The sequence below is a fragment of the Panthera pardus genome, unplaced genomic scaffold (assembly GCF_024362965.1).
Source record: "Panthera pardus isolate Hobbes unplaced genomic scaffold, ASM2436296v1 HiC_scaffold_16, whole genome shotgun sequence".
In the NCBI taxonomy this organism is placed as follows: domain Eukaryota; kingdom Metazoa; phylum Chordata; class Mammalia; order Carnivora; family Felidae; genus Panthera; species Panthera pardus.
In genome coordinates this window covers 79,811,125-79,828,649 of record NW_026526721.1, presented here as the reverse complement: position 1 = coordinate 79,828,649, position 17,525 = coordinate 79,811,125, and the positions used below count along the sequence as shown (strand labels likewise).

The following is a 17,525-nucleotide window of genomic DNA, read 5'->3' as shown; positions in this document are numbered from 1 at the left end:
TCTGCTCTCCACTACGTGTCCGATCATCGCCAGACCCAGGCTACTCATGGTGCCACGGGGTGAGGCCCGAGACTCCCTTTCAGTGTCACCTCCCGCTGCTCAGCTTTGGGCCCCTGTTTGGGCTGACCTGAACCTCTCTCTGTGCCCTGGTGCCCTGCCCTTTGCCCACCTCTGTGCTGTTTCTCTCCTGTCCTCCAGGTCTTCCCCGTCCATGAAGGCTTTGATCCCGGGCTGGATGTGGGCTCCTACTCCTGGGCTAAGATTCTTGAACACCTTGTTTGCAAGAAGAAAACGCTCACTTATTTGGCACATGAAGCCGAGCCACAGGCCCTGACCTTGTCTCTGGGAGCATCGAGGTAACTCACTGGTTCAGGCGCTCACGTTCTGGGCTGGGGAGGGGTGTGGAAACAGACAGAGTAAATAGTGCATTAGGTATTTGGGCGCTTGTCTGATTTCTCATGGTACTTGAGACTGTGGGCATCTTGAGAGCAGCGGCATGGCCGTTACCTCTGGGCCTACTGTTATCGGGCCTGAGCCCAGAGTTACCTCCATCTTGGTTGAACTGATTGATCCGAATGGATGTGGTCACAAGGTAAGTTCACAGCCATTCCTAGGCCAGCACTGGTTGGGGGCGGGAGGGACTGTGGCGGCCCAGGGGGCAGCTGTCTTCCTTCCATGGTGCTGCTTTTTTTTCCATCCTCTTAAGTCACATTCCTTGGTTGGGTCAGCATGCAGGATTTGACAACCTTTTGCTGACTTGCTATTGGGCTTTAGGGGGGAAAGCTCACTGGCTTCAGGGCCAGACTTTCCCAGGCAGGTTACAGGACTCCCCCAAGCCTCATGTTCCTCATCTATAAAAAGTTGGATCAGGAGGCTCAACATTCATGAGAGTGTTCTCTTGAGACCTTTGAGAATTCTTTTTTTTTTTTTTTTTTAATATTTATTTATTTTTAAGGGAGAGAGAGAGACAGTGTATGAGCAAGGGAGGAGCAGAGAGAGAGGGAGACACTGAATCTGAAGTAGGCTCCAGGCTCTGAGCTGTCAGCACAGAGCCCGACGCGGGGCTTGAACTCACGAACTGCGAAATCATGACCTGAGTTGAAGTTGGACGCTTAACTTGGCTCATGACTGAGCCACCCAGGTACCCTTGATCTTTGAGAATTTTAAGATAAGGACTTGTGCACGTGCTACCAGGGCACAGAGGCTCCCCCGTACATGCGGCCGTGCATAACTGAACCATTTAAGTGATTTTTGTCTCTGATTGATTTCGTGAATATAGAGCTGTGGGCATTTATAAATCTGTTAGCAGAAATTCATCATCGAGTATAAACTTTGCTTAACACGGACTAGCAATCTTATTTCTGTGGGATCTGTAGTTCACAGGCAGTTATCTGCATCACTTCCTAGTGCATGGAGGGCAGAGAGCCCCCTGTGCACTGGGTCATGGCCCGGGGATGAGCCCTTTCACATACTAAGGGACTGGCCCCTGCCAACTTTCTGTTGCACATACTTCATATTCATTCATGAGCAAAATCAGCCTATTTTATGTCTAGGACCATGGGGTTGTTCTCTAATAGTCAAAATTTCAAATGTTGACCCTGTAAATGCCAAAGGTCAACTGTGAGAACAGCAGCCATCCAGGGCTGCTGAAAGATCCAGTTCGACATATAAAGTGTGTAGCATCCTAAGCGTGCCCTGGGCTTAGAACTCAATACTGCTGGTTTCCTTATTAACTGAAACCATTTGCTTCTGGGGTTAGGCGGGCACAGCTGTGGCTGAGAGAATCACAGGTCCAAGGAGATGGTCACTGGTGAAGAGGTACTGAGAGCATGGCCTTTGCATTCAGACAGTCCTGGATTGTCGTTTTGGCAGTGCCATTTATCAGTCAAAGCCTTCCCGCTTCTTGAAAAATCAGCTTCCCTCTCTGCGAAATGGAAAAGATAACCGTGCCAACCTCGGAGGGTGGCCGTTGGGGCTGAATGAACGGTTCTGCGTGCAGGTTTAGCACAGTGCCTGGCACATAGGGAGCCACCAACAGCAGTCATGGTGACTTCTCTGTCTTCCTCTCTCTCTGTATAGGGATGCACGCCCAGTAGTTGCTTCGTGTTCACTGGTGATTTTGGTTCAAGTCTGAAATCATTTTCTTATGTAAAAATTAACCACCTTCCACCCTCAACACAACACATTTACAAGCCCGGGCGGTGAGCCCTGGTCGGGATACTGAGTACTGTTTGTACGCCTTGTGCTTAGCGGTACCGAAGCAGCAGAATCCCCATAGAGCCCTATCTCTGATTGGAAGGAGAATAAGATTAGCAGCTCCCCCCCACCCACCCCTTACTCCCAGCACCTGGAATGCCTGTAAGAGAGCATTCACCTAGGTCGGGAGTGTGGTAGGAGTCTACACGGCGAGGGCTCCAGCCTGGAGAGTCTGGGAAGCTTCCTCTATGGAGATGGGCTGGTTATGGGCATGCCCTTGGATCCCGGAAACGAAGGGAGGGAATGACCAAGTAGGGAGGTATGGGGGTGAGATTAATTAGGGCTGAGATTTGTGGATCTGGCCCCGAAAGAAAAATATCCAAACTGTCCACCGTCTGCTTGCTCCATTAAGCACCAAATAGGTGCAGCTATAAACTGGTCTCTGTGTATGTGTGGTGGGGAGGGAAGTGAATGTAGAAAACTCCAGAATACCAGCCCTTCCCCTCTAGGAGAAAATGACCATTCGTGAGGAGTAGAAGTTGAGTGTGAGCCCTTGTCTATGATTGCCCAGAATGGAGCACACTCCTTTGCCCGTTAGATTATACTTTAGCTACATTGCTACCTGTGTGATCTGGTGACCTAAGTCAGGTTCACAGCTGGGAGGAGAGAAGGTGAAAGAAACACACACCTTGATGCCAGGGCAATTAGCACTCTCTCTGGTAGTCGTGACTCCCCGCCTCTGACCTCAGGACAGACCTGAATTGTTCATATTTCCCGTTGGGGCGGGGAGCCCAGAATTGACAACAGATTGGCCTGAGATTCCTAAAACCCTGGACTGAAGCCCCGCCCCCTTCTCAGTAACTCCGGGCCACAAAGGGACAGCAGACTCCTCGGGTTGTGGAGGAGCCTCTGCTAAGCAGGGACTGCACACGCTTGAGGCCATGGTTTTGGCTCATCCCCCGACTTCACGCTTAGCCTAAACTAGCATGGCTTCCTCCCACTCTGCCTGAGACCACCCTCCTGTGAACGTTCATATTTTCCAGGCCTCTTTTGGTCTAGACCAATTAGATCAGAATCTACTGAGGACAGTATTGGACATCTGTATTTTTATTAATTTTTTTGTTTATTTATTTTTGAGAGGGAGCGAGCATGCGCCCGCGCATGCGCAAGGGCGTGAGCGGAGAAGGGGCAGGGAGGGAGGGAGACACTGAATCCAAAGCAGGCTCCAGGCTCTGTGTGTGTGTCAGCACAGACCCTGATGTGGGGCTCAAACTCAGAGCCATGAGATCATGACCTGAGCTGAAGTTGGATGCTCAACCGACTGAGCCACCCAGGCACCCCTGCCATCCATATTTTTAGATGCATCCTAGGTGATGTTAATTCCCAGGTAATTTGGAAAAGTAGTACCTGAGTGGTTCCTTTCACCTACACTGACTCTTATGGCTGTGGGACTAGGGGTAGGGTATACCCTGAGGACAGACTTGATCAAATCCTCGTTCCTCTACATTCTCTTCCCTTTTCTCTTTGTATGGTGGCCCAGTTGGCCTTGGGCTGGTCCTAGGAAAGAGATCAATTTGCCAAGGTGAGAGAGGTAAACATTTCATCACCTTGGTGGCCGCCTCTAAGAACAGCAGCTCCCTTCAGTGACTCTGGGCTCCGGGGAATGTCAGCAACTCTGGCCCTGCCATTCTCCTGTCTGGTTGGGTAAAGCCAAAATGGAAGGGAAGAATAAACAGCCCCTGGCACGATCTCCAGCCGAGGAGTTCCTGGTGACCATCATGTTTAAGACAACATTAGCAGACATCGTTGTTCTCACTAAAGACAGTTAAACTGGGGCTCGAAGAGACAGATGTGGGTCATCAGACCCTCGGTATCAGGATTTAAGAGAAAATTCTTCATCTTTGGTCTTTCAGTAGAACTCTTTCCCTCGTGTGTTGTTGCCATCTGGTCCCCCTTTGCTCTTCAGTGAGAATTCTGGGCCACCTAGTTACTGTGCTCAGCTGTGACAGTTCTGTTCTGTCCCAGAGCAGGGTGTCTTTCTGATGTAATGGCTGCCTGCCTTCAGCTGCTGAGCACTGAGATGATGGGTGAGAGACCTGTATCTGTTTGATCTGGCAGTCAATAAAAATCTGGTTTTATATTGCTGGGCTCCTGACTTTTAAGCACTTGGGGGCCAGATTCTTCCAGATAAGCATAGAATGACTTAATTCTGCCTAGTTGAGGGCAGTTGTGGGTAGTTTTTTTTAAGTACCCTACATATCTAGCCAACCAATAAAACCTGTTTTTCAGGAGGCCAGCTGGGATCAGAAAGTCATGAGTTTATTGGGGTAAGTTTCAGGCCACACAAACCAGCATTCCTCGCCCACGAGACTCTTGGAGGATTCCAAAAAGCCAGATGGCAGAAGCACATTTATTCAAAACAAAACAAAACAAAACAAACCTGTCCAGGGCAAAGAAATCGTCCATTTCTTTGTATCATGCTGGAATTTTACCAACCGATTGTGATAACAATGGCAATCTCATGCTGAACAGAACCTCTTACCGGCAGCAATATCTTTGTTCATTTGACAAGTAAGAGCCCACATTCTTAATTAAGTGTGGCTGATAGCATCTTTTAAAACCTGGGGATTGATGTGATTTGATGACCGGGAGCGGACGGTCAAGAAAGAAATCTTGAGACGTTTTTTTTGGTGCAAGAAAGGTGGTTTAATTAAAGCATGGGGATAGGACCCTTGGGCAGAAAGAGCTGCAGTGGGATTTTGAGGAGCAAGTGATTATATACTTTTAAGTTGGGGGCCAGTAGAAACCAAGGAAGTTTCCAGAAGGATTTTCCTATGTTACAGAAGACTCACAGGATCCTGGGGGCCTAGCTACTGTCAAGCTAAGGTTGTTTTTTGCCTCTACGAGAGCATTAACATTAAAACAGTCGGGAGTTCCTGGAGGAAAGCATCCTCTGCCTGCCTCAAGTAGTTGTCAGTGGGCTGCAGGTTATAAGGAAATTTAATTGTGTCTGCATTTCTTTTGCCTTTGTCCTTCACATCAGGGAATCACAGCAGGGGGAAACAAATCGGAAAGGTACTTGGTATGGAGGACTCAGGAACCTCTGGCTTTTAATACATTAAGGAGAGCTTCTGTTAATCCACTGTGCTCGGGGAAGTCCTGGGATGATGGAAGAATCTACTGCAGAGAACTCTGCTGATGCTCCCAGAGGAGTAGGAATAAGGATGCGGGAGGTCTCTACCAAGAAGCTCGGTTAGGGTGATGCTAGCTACACTGCCTAGTCATCTTGGCCTAGCAGAGGCACCTGTTATTTTGGATCCCATTTCGTAGGCCACCTGTCCCACCTCGGGACAGAGTGTGTATGAGTGTGCGTGTGCGCTTGCTGGAAAATGGAACCCCTGGGTGGGCCGCCACTTTCAACAACTCTGAATGGCAGCAGGATCCGGATGTTGGTGGGGCAGCCAGCCATCCCTGACATGAGAAGCAGGGAGAGGAGTCATTACAGGATTAAGTGGCAGCACAGTTGGCACAAAGCAAGAAAGGGGAGCCCTCGGGGCGCCTGGGTGGCTCAGTTGGTTGAACGTCCGACTCCGGCTCAGGTCATGAACTCATGGTTGTGAGTTTGAGCCCCGCATCGGGCTCTCTGCCCTCAGCACGGAGCTTGCTTTGGATCCCCTTTCTCCCACTCTCTCTGCCCCTCCCCAACTCGTTCTCTCTCTCTCTCTCTCTCTCTCTCTCTCACACACACACACACACACACACACACAAAAGTGGTGTGGGGGCGCCCATTGTGGTGAAAGTTTCTGGAAGCCGGGACACATGGACTGCTTCTTGGAGGTATTGTGGCTGGCTGAAGTACCCTCTGGGGGTTCAAGGTCTCTAGGGACAGGAAGTTCAGGTTCTAAGGTACAGATGAGGGTGAGGTTTGCACACTGAGGGGTTAAGGAGTGGAGATCAGGGCAGAGTAAAGAGGTGTCACCAGAGGGCCCAGGATGGTGACCAGCACCAGTAGTTGACCTGGTAAAGCAGCCAGGCTCTTAGGAGCTCTTTAAAGGGTCCTGAGAGACATCTGTTGGACAGCAGAGCAGTTTGGGCAGTTAGAATAATCTAGTTTGACCACTGACAATGGCATCTTGAGCAAATGGCTTAAACTCTCTCAGAACTTCCTTCTTGTTTCTAAAAGAGGATCACATTTGGTTATATCTCTAAATTGCTAGCACCCAGTAAAGAGTAAGTGGTTCATGGGCTGTTTGCACCTGGGTTGTTACAGTGGACTCTTGAAAAGTCTTCTTCTTCTTCTTCTTCTTCTTCTTCTTCTTCTTCTTCTTCTTCTTTTTTTTTTTTAAACCTCCTTCAGGCTGCTGCCTACCACATTTGCTTCTCAGTTCAGCAGCCCAAATGATCCCTTGCAAACATAGGTCGGCCAGGTCTTACTCAGAATGTAAGCTGGAATCCTACACCTGTCTAAGGCCCTAGGTGATCTGGCTCCTACGCTCCCAACCTCATCTTCTGCTCCCCTTCTCGCTCTGCTCTGTTTCTGGCCTCCGTGTTGTTCTTGAAACAGGTCAGGCCTGCCCCTGCCCAGGGATTTTTGCTGTTCTGTCCACCTGAAATCCCCTTCCTTCAGAAATCTGCATGACCCACTCCTTTCACCTCCCTCCAGTCTGTCTGCACCAGCGCCGTGTTCTCAGTGAGGCTTTCTCACCATCCAGTTGAACACTGGACCATCCAGTTGAACACTGAACTCCATCCTTCTCCCATACACCCTGGGGTCCCTATCCGTCTCCCCTGCGTTAACTTTCTGCACAGTGGTTATCCACTTCCAAAACATGACATACGTATTTGTTTTGTTTTACTCTTCACTTATCCCCTCACTGGAAGGCACATTCTGGGGAGTGTGGGGTTTTTGGCTGGTGTCTGCATTGCCGTGTCGCTGGCTGGATCACAGTATAGACTGTAAACACTTATGTATGATGTTCTCACTAACTCTGGAACTTCTGCAAAGTGGGGGAGCTCAGGCCTCTCCCCGTGTCCCTCACCCTGCACTCTCCCAGGCAACCAGGACTTAGGCCCTCCTACATATAAACAACTTGGGAGAACCATTCAACTTGAAACCACTGAATCCCAACAGGCCTTGAAATCCAACACTCCGTTTACAGGAAGGAAACACAGAACAAAGAGGAGTAAGTTAAACAATACCGCAAGGAGGTCCTCCACAGGATTCCGTTCTAGGCACATTCCTGGGACAAATGACTTAGTTTCTTCCACAAATATATGTCCTGAAAAGGAAAAATCCGGGAGTGGGGAGCGATTTCACATTAAAAGGAGTTGAGAGTGGTAGATCATCCAAACAAAATGTGCCCACCTCGTTTGGATCCTCGTTTAAGGAATTTAGTGTCAAAGACACTTTTGAGAGAACTGGGAAACATTTGAAAGTGGATTGGATATTAAGTGATAATGGTATCGGGGTTTTATATATATATCCTCACATATCCTCTCACAGACCCAGTGCGTGTGTGTGCATGGATGTGTGTGTGTGTGTGTGTGTGTGTGTGTGTGTGTGAGTGTGAGTTATATTATAGAGAATTAAGCTCCATGGAAAATTATTCGAGGGCCTATGGTCCCACTTCTCCCAAGGATGGCACATAGCTGATAACATTCTGGATGCCAGGGAGGTAAGTTAACTCATTACGTAAACGGATGTCATACGTAGGACATCAGGGCTTAATTTTCTTATGGAACCCCAATGGAGAAGATAGGGGAGCTGGCATTCGCTTTAAATTTCTCCAGAGAAAAAAAAGGGGGAAAGAGATAACACGAAGTTGGCAAAATGTTGGTAATCCTTGGAGCTGGGTTCTGAAAACAGGTTCATTGTGTTACTCCCTATACCTTTTTGTAGGTGTAGAGACTTCTGTGATATAAACTTACTTTTTTTTTTTAACTATTAAGGGGAGATGAAACAGTTCCATTTCCTGAGGAGGAGGTAGGCCCATTTTCTTTTCTCTCTGCTTCTCTGTTGGGTGTGGGTTGAAGTGTGGAGGAAAAAGGGGTGGACCTGTCGCTTGGGAGGCGTGCAGTATTTATTTAACCCTCCTTATAGGCCCTTTTGCTCCTTCCTTGGCTCAGCTCGGATGGAGTGGAGTGCACGGTGGTTCTCAGTGTGGTAAGATGGGGCAAGATGCCTGCTGGGGCTGGGGCTTTGATTGCTTGTCCTGGGCAGTGGGCATCATAGGGAGAGGGAGCTGAAGGGGTGTGATGTGCCCCCTTTCAGCCTGGCACCTGTCAAATAGAAAGGCAAACATTTCTACAAATATACATCCACCGTTGAAAGGCGCAAGGTTGAAGACAGTAGCAAAAGGCCGGTGATTTCCCTTTGCCGTGGCTCCATGAATCCTGAGTTTAGAGCTCTCCTTACCCGTTCAGGGTGACTGGCTCTGGTCAGAAACCACAGGGCAACCTGTCTGTGGTGGGGACTCGATACCCACCCACAAAGCTCTGTTCTCATGCTTTTGGAAAAACCTCAGGGAAATGTACTCAGGTGTTCCTTCTCCGTTAGTGCCTGCCTGGATGGGAAAAGATCTTATCTCCATGAAGAGACACTTTTTGCAGCCTGGGTCTGGAACATTTGGGGCAAGCAGGAGTGAAAGCCCCTTTATCTCTGGGGCTTTGATCCGGGCAGGATTTCCCCCTCCCCACCACGAGCTCCTCCGCAGCTGCTCTGGCCCTCAGGTAAACACTTGCAAAAGCACAGCTACTCAGACCCCCCTGTGAATCTTTCTGGAGGCTTCCTTTCACTCGCTTCGCAGATTTACTAACTGCAAGTTGGTTTCCTGTGGCTTAACATGTTTCTAGCTTGAGCAGATTTGTGACTTGTCAGAAATATTTTGACACAACTATTAAGTTTTTGACCTCTGCTGGCTCCCATGAATAGAGCTTGGTGGCCAGGGGCTGGGAATGAGTCAGCAGCCTGGACCACCTCTCTGGGGACTGTGGAAGCTGCTGTGAGCGGTACCTGCCTCAGGGACTGTTCTTCAGGAATTAAATGAGCTTGCTGGATTACAGGAGCTTGGCCCTTGTGTAGAGTACTCAGCACGTGGTGAAAAAGCTCAACAATTATTAGCTGGAACAAAGCGATGAAGTCTATCATTAAGTTGTCGCTATAACCCTGCAGGGGTGAATTTTTAAAGTATTATTATCCATCCTCTACAGATGAAGACACAGGCTTATTAGACTGGTCTAACCTCATATAACTGACAGGTAGAAAGGTCAGGATTTGAATCTGGGCTTTTGAGATGACAGAGCGTGAACCCTTTCTCCCAAGCCAGGGCTTCTCGCACCATCTGTGAAGAATCCTTTTCTTTCCCGCCAACCTCTCCCACATCAATAGCTTCTAGAATGCAATGAAGAGGAATTATTGGAATACTCTTAAAGTTATTGTTAGAATCAATAGGCATAAAATTACTTCTTCAAATTAGTATAAAAGTTGATTACATTAGATTCCTATCCTAGAATCCATCCCGGATCTTGCGAAAGCGTTCTCAGACTAGCCTTAACTGCGGATCTCACTTTGAGTCATGGTGCCCTCAGCTGCCCTTTTCTCAGAGCATGATGTGTGGGTGGGACCACTTAAGTCAGAATCACACGGGTGCTTGCTAAATGCCCATCTCTGAGCCCCATCCCAGACCACTTGGATCAGAATGACTGAGGGAGAATTCAGGAATCTGCATTTCAATAAGTAATTTGATAGTTCTTTTTTTTTTTTTTAATGTTTATTCATTTTTGAGTGACAGAGAAACAGAGAGACAGAGATAGAGTGTGAGCAGGGAAGGGGCAGAGAAAGAGGGAGACACAGAATCCGAAGCAGGCTCCAGGCTCTGCGCTGTCAGCACAGAGCCCGATGCGGGGCTCGAACTCACGGGGCGTGAGATCATGACCTGAGCTGAAGTGGGGCGCTTAACCGACTGAGCCACCCAGGCACCCCAGTTATTGATAATTGTGATATGCTCGAAGTCTGACCATCAGTGCTCTGGGCAGTGCTGCCTCCCCTCACTGGTAATAGGTGATAGGGAAATGGTCAAGTGAGTATAATATTTTATTCTACACCCCCATCCTGACCCTGCTGTTTTGTTGGTGTTTTTTCAATTCTTAAGGACTTCCTTTTCACAGAAACTCACTGACATAACCTGTTTTCTGATCTCATTCTGGTGCATGTCAGCAAGCATGGATTGAGTGCAAAATGGGTAGAGGAGGGATAGACCCGACCACAAGGTGCTCACAACAAGCAGACAACGAGTGTTGCCAACGCCAAGTGCAGAACACAGGGGCACTTCCGTGTGCAGAGATGGGGGAGATGAGGAGGAACTAGCAATGGAGATTTACGGAGGAATGACCAGTAAGGTGGAGAAAAACCAGGAGAGCGTGTAGGTTTTGGAAGCCAGAAGCAGGAAATGACCAACTTTGCAAAATACTCCTGAGGAGCCAAACAGTGCAAACTGAGCACTGACCATTTACTTAGCAGCATGGAGGTCACGGAGGTCTTTGGTGACGTAGACAAGAGCCGTTTCCTGGAGATGGCGGAGGCCTGCTGGGGTGGGTTCAAGTGAGGATGGGAAGAGGAAAATTAGAAACCGTGACTGTACAACGTTCTTTCAAGGAGTTTTACTGTGAAGGAAAGAGGGCAGCAGCTGGAAGGTGAAATGAGGTCAAGAAGTTACGCAGGAGGGACAGGGAAATGGCGATTATAATGTAGAACGTACGCCACGGCGAAATGTGTGACCGTTGGAAAGTCATGTGTCTTTTTCAGCTAATTCCTTCAGCAAAACAGAAAAAATTGTCTCCCGTGCTTTTTTTTGTTCGAGCTTAAACTCTGCCCACTCCCACCCAACGATATTGTCCAAGAAGAGTCTGCAAGTCTCTCTTATTTCTGACCTAGCCTAGTTTGAACACACTTGAAAAAATGACATTACGTGTTTTTCATATTTGCTTCATCTGTTTTGTGGCTGAAGTGTTGTAGATTTCATCTCTACTTCACATGCATAGGACTGACTGTTTTAAAAAAAACACATATATAATCATACCTAACAGAATTAACAATGATTTCTTTTTAAAAAAAAATTTTTTTAATTTATTTTTGAGAGAGACAGTGTAAGAGTATGAGGGGGGAAGGGACAGAGAGAGAGGGAGACAGAAGATCTGAGGTGGACTCTGCACGGACAGCAGGGAGCCCGATGCAGGGTGCAGACTCATGAACCGAACCATGAGATCACGACCTGAGCTGAAGTCAGACGCTTAACTGGCTCAGCCACCCAGGCACCCCAACAATGATTTCTTAATATCATTTAATACCAGATCTATATTCAGATATCCCCATTTGATAATGGGACCCCATTTGTCCCTGGTGGTATTTTGTTCAAATCAAAATTCAAGCAAAGTCTGCATATTGCATATGACATTTTTGCCTTTTAAGGCGTTTGTTTTTCATGCCCATTGACCTGTTGATGAAACTAGTTCAGTTCTGTAGAATGCCCTGCTTTCTGGCTTCTGTCTGTGGTGTCATTTAACTTGTTCTTTCGCCCGTGTTTTCTCAAAACTGGAATGACATGTAAGGGCTTGATTATATAACAGGTGAAACATTTTGGATGAGAGTTTTTCGTAGGTGGTGCTGTGTGTTTCATGTTGCCTCACATCAACCAAGAGGGGTTTGTATGTTTGTTTAAGATAGGAGAAACAATAGCATGTCTATGTGCTGATAAGCATCGTCTTTGAGAGAGGGATACATATGACGCAGAAGAAAAAGGGGAGATTTTATAGAAGAATATCCTTAAGCAGAGAAGAGTATGTAAGTTCTAGTGGCACATTGGGGCGCCTGGGTGGCTCAGTTGATTAAGTGTCTGACTTTGGCTCAGGTCATGATCTCGTGGTTCGTGGGTTCGAGCCCCGCATCGGGCTCTATGCTGATGGCTCAGAGCCCGGAGCCTGCTTTGGATTCTGTGTCACCCTCTCTCTCTGCTCTCGCCACTCCCCCACCCCTTGCACTCTGTCTCTGTCTCTCAAAAATGAATCAACGTTAAAAAATATTTTAAAAAATAAATATGAGTTCTAGTGGAGCAAATGTTGGGTACAGCAAGTGTTGGGTGCAGCCAGTTCATCCATAGTAACGAGACATCATTTGGACATAAATGCAGGTAAGGTGAATAGCTGTGGTACAGAGGTGCACATGTGGTGATTCGATTCTGGTAGCTTCCTTTCTCTCTATGAGTAAGTAGCACGTTCACCAAGGAAAGGGGAAGATGAGGGGACTTTTCATGGGGATGAAGTCACATAGTCCTCTAGGTGAGTGGCAGGTGAATTGACTAGAAAAGTAGCATGTGATTACTAGGAAGCATAAAGGAGGCAGTTTATGATCATGAACTTGAGGCAAACTCCACTAAGTATCGTTTTTTGATTTTCTTTACATATGCAGCTGTATGCTCGCAGGTGTGGAGGGGCACAGAGAGTTGGCTTTAACCAGGATTGGGGTTTATCCAATATTGTGTGATGGGGGAGCTCAATTTAATGAGTGACTGTGGAGTTTAATCTGGGAAGGAAGGGAAGTGAGGCTGTGAAGGAAGTGCGAGACCATGAGAAGGTCGTAGGAGGAACCACAGAAGACAGTTGGAGGTCAGAACTAGTTGGACAAAGCTACAAAGATAGGAATGGTGTGTGGGGGTGGTGGTCCTGAAAATCAAGACTGTGGAGTCTTTTATGAAAATGATAAGATCGGAGATATGACCTTGGGGGTGAGTGGCTAAAGGCACGATCACTGGAGTAGAAGAGATTCACTGAGAGACCAGGGACTAGAACCGTTCTATAGGTGGATGTTGATATCACCACGAGTCAGGACAGAAACAGCGTGGGGAGAATTACAGTGAGCCAGCTGCAAAAATATTCAAGGGGTGAAGAAGAGTGTCCCGGTGGAGGCGAAATGACTTCACCGATGCTGGTAGCAGGTGGTGAGGTCTGCATGGGGTTGTGTGAGGATGAAATGAGCTGGTGCACGTGAAGTTCTCAGCACTGAGCACAGGCGCCACATGTCATCGTGGTTCTCATTCTGAATCTATGTGGTTCCAAAAAGCAGAGCTTAACCCCCTAGTTTATTTTTATGGGGGAGCTGATTTCTCTTCATTTTAAGACCTTCTAAGGGGCAGAGCTGTTCACAAAGCTATATGCGCCCCCCAGGAGGTGGTAAATTCCCTCTCACTCTGTGTATCCAACAGACAAAATAAGCTTCTGCAGTGACAGTGCTGCAAAGGGGATTCTCACAACTGAAGGTGACGGGCGGGTGCGAGGATGAGTTTGGATCTGATCGTTGAAGGGCATGGGGAATGGGGAAGGGTGGTGTCAGAGCTAGCTTCGCTGTTTCATTCAGACACAACTGAGCACGTCCCACTTATGGTTCCGAACCTGGCTAGATGTGGGGTGGCCCGAAATACACCTTAAAGGAATGCTCCGTCTGGGTGGGACAGACCTGCAAACAGCTAAATGTCACGTAGTCTGATGAGAGCCAGAACAGGCACAGTGGAGTTGTATGGATCTCTGTGGGGGGAGTCAAGAAAGTCTTCAGAGTCCAGGGACACATAAACTGGTGCAGGGGATGGTGGGGGACTGAGTGGGTGTGGCCCCGTGTGAACAGGGGAGGAAAAGACATTTCATCAGAAGGAAATTTACTTGCAGGGCAACAAAGGGTGCAAGAGCACAGGGCATTTGGAATGCCACAATTGAGTTACTCTGAGAAATTACTCCTCTTCCCTATTTCAGCTTACCCATGTGTAATCTGGGACAGTCATGGGGTGCACCGGAGGGGATGGTGAGGAGTAAATGAAGTGATGCCTATGGTCTTTGTCACAAGCCTATCGTAATCGCTATGGGCGTATCACCTTACTTGATTACTTAAACAATCCTATGAGATAGGGTCTTTTATTATTACTCCCATTTTACAGATAAAGAAGCTGAGTCTTAGAGGGTTGAGTAGCTTGCCAGAGGTCACGTAACTGGTGAGAGAGTTTGGACTCTTGCCCCCAATCTGTGTAATCCCAGAGCTCTTAACCTCAACCCCTGCATGCTGAGCACACGGCTAGTACCAAATAAATGGTAGCTGATGGCCAAAGTTTCTCACCCAGAGAATTGAGGATTCTAATTCCTGCAGCTGGTTGAGGTTCACCACCACTGCAGCCTTACGAGCAGCAGTGACTACTTCTGGAAGACTCTCCTCACCTATGGTAGATGGACATCAACAATTGGGCCACTTTTGTTTCAGCTACTTGGTTTTTGGAAATCGGGCAGGGAGTGGTTGTTACATCCTAGGAGGGCGAGTTGTTCTGAACAGGTGCAATCGATAGGGACAGGAAGATTTGCATTAACTATTTGTGCCCTGAATTCAAACAAGTCACATGGTCTAGCAGCTTGGGGGGGGGGGGGGGTTGGCAGCGAATCAGCACTCATAGGCAAGAGGCGTCACCTAGAGGGCAGGGGGCTACCCTCAGTGTTCCTCATGAGGGTGCCAAGAAAGAAGAGAAAGAACCTTTCCATCAGTGTGGCCTGAGGGAAGCATAGACCTCTGAAGGCCTGGTAATCTTTCACTCATTCAACAAATAATTATCGAGTGCTTCCCAGGTGCCAGACACTCATCCAGGCACTGAAGATGGTAGTGAAGAAGTCTGAGAAGGCTCCTACTTAAGGAGTTTACATTGTTAGCAGAGGAGGCAGCTGGTAATCAGATAATCATACGAACGCATGCGTAATTACAAAGTCTTATGCCACAAAGGAAACATACATGACATGAAAAGAGGAAGAGGTCTCAGAGCTATTTTAGGACTTGACCAGGAGTGCCTGGGCGCCAGTTCTTTGATCTGATAAGGAGCCCCCTGAGTTTTTGACAAGGAACACCACAAGGCACCTCTCGCTTTTGCCCTGTGTGACATACCCAGGGCCCGCCCACAGCTGTCCTCCTGCCGGTATGAACACCAGGCAAGCAAGGCGGGCGGGTGTCTCCTCCTGGGTCAAGGGAGGGAGGGAGTTGTGGCCACTCTGGCTTCCTCTGAGTTCTGTTAACGCTGCATCTTCCAGGACAGGCTTCAAGGCCAGCCCAATAGTGTGCGTGGGGTTGATAAACAAGGTTGAAATGTACTTTCAGTGTTGTCCCTAACAGTTTTGCCAGTAGCATAAGAAGCGTAATGAAGTCAGACTGAAAGATGAGAACTTCTCTCTGCTCACCAGTTGCTCATCAGGTCTCAGTCAGGTACATTTTTTTCCTAGATATTTGGACGTGAGTAACTTTTAGTCACAACGATGGATGCACAGATAACATTCTCTGTTTCACTTTTTTTTTGTTACAGTGTTTGAAGAATTTTCCCCCTGTTGCTACATAAATTCATACACAATTATCTATACATTTTGTATATTATTACGTATTACCTTGTATATTTTAAGTTAATTAATATTGTGTTATATATGTATATTTCCTTTCTTTTTTTTTTTAAAGTTTATATATTTATTTTGAGAGAGAGAGAGAGAGAGAGTGAGCGAGGAAGGGGCAGAGGGGAGAGGGAGAGAGAATCCCAAGCAGGCTCTGCACGGTCAGCACAGAACCTGACATGGGGCTGCAGGGCTCAAAAACTCATGAGCCGTGAGATCATGACCTGAGCTGAAGTCAAGAGTCAGACGCTCGAATATCGAATTCTGTTTGTAGCTTTTTAAAATTTTATTTATTTTTGTAATAGTGTTCCAACTCTAAGAGTAATGCATATACGTTTTAGAAATTTTGGAACATACAAAAAATTGTAAAAGCTGAAAACATTATTCTACCATCCAGTGTTGTTTTGTTTTTTTCTAGTCCTTTCACATGTACATTAAAATTTTTATTTTTTGGATTTGACTAGAATATTATATATAGTTTTACAACCTATTTTTTCCAGTTAGCATTATACTGATAGAAATTTCACATATCACTAAGTGTTCTTTGATAAGAAATAACTTAAAAATATATTTTTTAATGTTTTTATTTATTTTGAGACAGAGAGAGACAGGGCATGAGCAGGGGAGGGGCAGAGAGAGAGGGAGACACAGAATCTGAAGCAGGCTCCAGGGTCCGAATTGTTAGCACAGAACCTGATGTGGGGTTCGAACTCATAGACTGTAAGATCATGACCGGAGCTGAAGTCTGACACTTAACCGACTGAGCCACCCAGGTGCCCCGATAAGAAATAACTTTGAAAAATCTGTCTAGAGTGTATTTAGGGATGAGCTGAATCTTCTCTCCCCAAATTGCTACTTACCCCTACACCAGTGACTAAACAATCCTTTTCTTTCCCAGGTTGCTCTGTGGTGCCTGCTTTATCCTTCTAGCATGTTCTTATCTAATATAGGTCTGTTTCCAGGACTTCTCTGCTATTCCCAACCCTGAGCTCAGCACCTGTAATGGGCTCTTGTCTCTTTGTGTTTCTTTTTTTGAGCCCTCCGGGCTTCCTGGATTGAGTCAAAAGACTCTCAGAGGTGCTTGACCACCTTGTTAATCTTTAACCCTGCCCCTCCTGGAAACCAGCTCTTAACCTCCTCTTTTTTTTTTTTTTTTTTGCTTCTTTTTCTTTTTTGGCCTTTGCAGATGTGTTTTGATCATCCTGAGAAAAATGAGCCTTGGCCTCCAGACCCCATAAAGCCAACCTTCCTCCTATGGAGAATAGTGCTGGTTCCTGAGGACCTGCCGGGCCTGCAGCCCCAGGGGGATTAGCCGGGAGCAGGTAAGGAGACCTGGAAGCTTGGACTATGGAGCAGCAAAGGGGTACATTGCTAATTAAGAAATGGGGTGGTAGAATATGGGGCCAGGAGTCACAGGGTCTCGATGTCTCACTGCGGCTTCGCTGTTTTCCTCATGTATTATGTGTTCCGATTCGGTGAGTGGTGGGAATAGGTGGTTTGCCTGTTTTTATAAATGGGAAGTGGGAGACTTGAAATTATTCTGTGATTCAGCCCACCTTTTTTGAGAACCTACTTTGTGCCAAGTCCTTCCTTTGGTACCGGGCATGTAGTGATGAGCAAACCAGGGCAGGAACCTTACTTTGACCGGGGTTTTCTTACTGTTGGTTTAGTGTTGGCTTGTTCTTTTTATTTATTATTGAAAAATAATTTTTAATGTTTTATTTATTTATGTGTGTGTGTGTGTGTGTGTGTGTGTGTGTGTGTGTGTAAAGAGGGAGGGAGAGAGAGAGAGAGAGAGAGAGAGAGAAAGAGAGAGAGAGAAAACGAGTAGAGGAGAGGCAGAGAGAGGTAGACACAGAATCCGACACAGGCTCCAG

General features: G+C 47.1%; 1 protein-coding gene across 5 annotated transcripts in view; it reads left to right on the top strand.

The window, feature by feature from the left end:
- The window catches only part of ST6GAL1 (ST6 beta-galactoside alpha-2,6-sialyltransferase 1), a 119,445-nt gene that overhangs the window by 68,511 nt on the left and 33,409 nt on the right, over positions 1-17,525 (top strand). For 2 of the 5 annotated variants that reach the window (XM_019463461.2, XM_019463460.2), the window contains 2 exons: positions 199-356; positions 16,835-16,970. The gene's annotated coding sequence lies outside the window, so the exon portion shown is untranslated. Of the gene's footprint in view, positions 1-198; positions 357-8,286; positions 8,360-16,834; positions 16,971-17,525 lie in introns of those variants that run through there. The other 3 variants (XM_019463464.2, XM_019463462.2, XM_019463463.2) reach the window with 2 other exon arrangements.